The following is a 4,598-nucleotide window of genomic DNA, read 5'->3' on the forward strand; positions in this document are numbered from 1 at the left end:
GGGACCGGCCGCCCGGCCACTTAGCTGCCTGTCGTTCTACGTGGCTCGCTGGACTGTCCTCCTCGGAGCCCAGGGATCCTCAAGCTGCAGCTGCCCTGCGGTGCCCGGCACAGTAGCTGCTCAAAAATCTATTTTAAATAAATGAGGAAATGAACCGGGGAATTAAAGATGCCACAGATTAGTGTTAGCTGCTCCGTCACTTATCGGTTTTAGTAATTTGTTAAGGCAGGAAGTGTAGATCCTTTTTCCTTTTTCAAGATTGTTTGGCTCTGCTGGGTCCCTTGCATTTCCGTGTGAATTTTAGAAATAGCTCGTCAATCTCTGAAGAAAAAAAAATGCCCGCTGGGACGTCGGTCGGTCACGTCTAATCCGTAGGTCAGTTTGGGAGTATTGCCGTCTTAACAGTACCACACCTTCCGGGGCACGAGCCTGGGGGCTTCTCACTTATTAGGACTTCTTTAATTTTCGTGACGATGTTTTGCAGTTTTTAGAGTGAGCCCTGCATTTCTTTTGTTAAATTTATTTCTAAGTATTTTTCGATGCCGTTGTAAAAATAGAACTGTTTTTCTTAATATTATTTTGGCTTGTTCATTGTTAGTGTATAGAAATTCGATTGATTTTTGAGTATTGATCTTGTACCCTGAAACCACACTGAACTTGTTCTGATAGAGGGTGTGTGTGTGTGTGTGTGTGTGTGTGTGTGTGTGTGTGTGTGTTCCTTACGATTTCCTATATAAGATCATGTCACCTATAAATAGAGATGCCTTTTACCCCTTGCTGTCCAATCAGAATGCCTTCCTTTTATCTCCGCTAAGCATCTTGGCTCGAAGCTCCAGGACAGTGCTGCATAGAAGTGTCAAGAATGAACATCCTGTCTCGGCTTTAGCTGTTGTTCATTTAAGCATAGTCCCAAGTACCCTGAGTATGTCCGAGTCACAAAGAGGTGTGAAGGCACCGATGAAGTACTTACGTTTGAAATGATGGGGTGAAATCGGAAGGTGGTTCAGAAAGCCTGGGGGAGGGGAGGAGGGAGGCTGCGTGGGATGTGCTTCCATCCACTCGACTTTGTTAAAAGTGGGTAGACAAGTTATCAATTCTTTTTCATTCTGATTTGTTAGGGTTTTTTTTTTTTTTATTAAATCCGGAATTTAAAAAAACAACAGTGCTGCTTTTTGGACCACACTTCCAGCTCTAGAACATTCATTGCTTAAGTATCGAGGACTTAAGGTACTGTCATAAGATGATGTGTGTTCCGAGCAGACGTACACTTGGCAGCTGGCTCGGCCTGGCATCACGGAATCTTTGTTCAGATTTCGATGGTGCTATTAATATGCCGTGACTCACTAAAAGCCCCACCTCCTGGATATTCCTCCCAGGGGGGAGACGCGATGTCCCTTCCCATAGAAATCTGTAATCACACTTCCAGATCCGTAAGGCTTAGAAAAGGGACCACAGCTTCCTCCATTATACGGAATGATTTAAACAAACGGCCATCGCCACGGGAAGGGGGAAAATGTCAGTTCTAGATACCAGGTATTCAAAGCCACACATCTGTACCAGGTGCACCAGGCTTTCGGTGAGCGAACGCCACCCTCCCTCCTTCACGGGCACACAGGCAGCAGCGAGGCAGGGTGACAAGCCACCAACGAGACGTGGAAACGTGGCAGGACAGCTGTGAGAAATACCACCGAGAAAGGGAGAGGCCTCGCGTGAGGAGAGGCTGGCAGGGCTTTTCTGAAGAAAGTGACGTAAACCGAGGCCGGATAGAGGGTTCAACCCGCCCCCGGGGGCCCGAGACCACCCAGGGCCCGTTATTGCTTAACGGGTAGGTTTCTGTTTGGAAATGACAAAGTTCTGGGAACAGAGGTGATGGCTGCTGTCGATGCCACTGAGCCATACGCTTACAACGGGAACTTGTCTGTCATGTCCATTTAGGAACGGAGGGCGGGCCCGGCTGAGGAGGCCAGGTGCGCTCGGGCCTCCGGGGAGGAGCTTCTGCCGACTGTGCTCCGGGGGGGCCCCCCCACCTCAGGCTGGACGGGAGGCGAACCAGGTTTTGGAGATCTCCGAAACGAAAGTTAAAAAAGGAGAAGAAATTAGAGACTATAAGTTAAAGTGTTTGTGAACCGAAGTGCTTAGGCGAATTCATTCGCAAATATTTGAGAGCCTTCCACGTGCCAGACATGTTATAAGCATTTGGGACACATAAGTGAACGAAGCAGACCACGTGTCTGCATTCCCGCAGCGCAGGCCCGGTCCCATGGGCTTTTCCGAAAGCCCCGCCTCTGGGGACACAGCCGAGCCTCCGATGTCAGTCCCAGCGCCCGAACCCCAGGCCGAGGTGCAGGATGGAGGCCTGGGCCTGCGCCCTCCAGTGGGCCTCCTGTGGTCCAGGTGGCCCTGTGCTGTCCCCCATCAGGTGAGAAGGGGTGGGCTGGAATGGAGTAAGGGGCCACCGAGCAGGATGATCAGGAGGTTTTCACGGAACGTGATGGTGGAGTGACCAATTCACCTTGACCCCACCATTTTGAAGAGGCCACGGGCTCGGGCATGGGCCTCCCCACCAGGGGAGTGGCGAGTGGCCTTGGGTCCAGGCCTGAGGCCGTGGCTCACTGCTAACGTTCACGGTGCCCAGTTACTGATTTCTACCCCCCGGCTTTGTCTCGTCACTCAGACCGTCCATGGGACCCTTCCCAAGGCAGAACCGTCTGGGCTCTCCAGCCTGGTGAAGCTCTCTCCCTTGTCCTATCCTGGGGAGGCTCCCCACTCCATGTCAAGAGTCACCCCTTGCTAGCAGCTTCCCCAAACCCTGCCCACCTGCTTGGTCTGTCTTCATGCCTCAGAGGGGGACTTTACCACCTTGATTGTGGCCACCATCGCTTAGCTCCGCTCTCGCTCTGCTGGCCTTCCTCAGTGACACTGTTTCTGAATGTGACCCACCAAACCGTACTGGGCTGGTTCTTAGTGGGCGTTCAATAAAAACTTGACGCATACATGCCTGGTGGGAATCGCCAAAAGTTCAGAGGACCGAGAGATGGTTTGGGCAGACGTAGTCCAGGAAAACTTCCTGGAGGCGGTGAGGCTTAGACTGGGGCTTTGCAGGAGGTCACAGTGCAGGATAGCAGTATTGGTGGGAGAAGTGAGACTAAGGTGACCTCGCAGGACACAGGGGGAAAGGTACCACCTAGCAGGTGAAATCTTTGGAGGGGACAGCTGTCAGTTTTTGAGGACTCGTTAAACGCCGGCACCTAAGCCCACTCGCCCTGGGAAAGGCAGGACGGCTCTCTACGTACGGCAGGATCTCCGACTTACAAATGAGGCGCCCCCTACAGCTGTGCTTTGCTTTGCTTTGCTATTTAGGTGTGACACCGTTCACATCGCTCATTTTAAGCCCGATGGATTTTAATAAACATCCACGCCGTGCAGTCGTCCCCCTTCCCCTCTGCAGTCAATCCCACCATGACCCCCACCCCCGGGTGGCCCACTTCTCCGCTTTCTGTTGTGTTGCCTTTTCTAAAATTTTATGAAAATGAAATCGTGTAATGTGTAGCTTTTCCGTGTCTGGCTTTTTTTCACTTAGCATAATGCTTCTGAGGAGAATCCACATCTTAACGATGTTGAGCCTTGCGATACCTAGATACTTCAGCAGTGTTTAGTTGTGTCTTGCAAAGCCTTTTGTAAGACTGTGCTATTGTAAATTTTTAGATTTAATGATTGTTGCGAACGTAAATTGGTTTTTGTATATTGATCCATCCTCAGACTTTGCTAAATTCACCTGTTCTCATGCTGTTTGTAGATTCCTTCCATGCTGGTTGTCTACAAGGACAGCCACGTTAGCGAAGTTGATCTTTTCTGTCCATATTTCTCTGCTTTTTTAGTGCTCATTACTCTTTTTGGCAGGACGCAGTTACGAAGGGTGCAAAGCCACAGCGGGTTCTGAAGCAGGCGAGGGGCTCCCTGGTGGTGTCTGCGGTGGGTAAGTGCCAGCACTGGGTGTCATCTGCGGTGGATAAGTGCTAGCATTGTGTGTCGTCTGACTTCTCACCTGCTGCGCTGGGCTTCCACCTTCTGGGGGCCCATCTCCAGCCCAGGGGTTACTCCTGAGTCTGACAGTTAAACACTTGGTTATTTGCCACTCTCCCCCCATCAGAGAGGTTAATTCCACTGGGACGTCATTCCCAGAGGTCCTGTTTGAATCCCATCAACGCCTGCTTTTTATTTGAACGTGGGGAACGTGGAACATCCCCTCTTGCCTTTCTTGCCATCCAATACCTAGTTCCGTCATGTCTACCCCCCTTTCTCCAGCTGGTAACACGTCATAAGCAGAATGGCAGGAAGACCACAGCTGAGCAGTTAAACGGTTAAAAGTCTAACTCAATTTAAGTGATTCCCCTTCCTTTGCCTAAGGGACTAAGAACTACTGCCCCAGGATCCTGGTCATCAGCAAACCCCTCGTGTGCACCTGGCCTGAGGCCCCACAGGAAGCAAGATTGTGGGGGAGGGGCAGTTAAGCAGATTTGGTAAAGAACCCCGGGACATTCAGAGGCCAAGGCATTAAGGGACTATATTTAGCGTGTTTTACAAATGCATGAGGGCAG

This window comes from Pteropus alecto, unplaced genomic scaffold (assembly GCF_000325575.1).
Source record: "Pteropus alecto unplaced genomic scaffold, ASM32557v1 scaffold8, whole genome shotgun sequence".
In the NCBI taxonomy this organism is placed as follows: domain Eukaryota; kingdom Metazoa; phylum Chordata; class Mammalia; order Chiroptera; family Pteropodidae; genus Pteropus; species Pteropus alecto.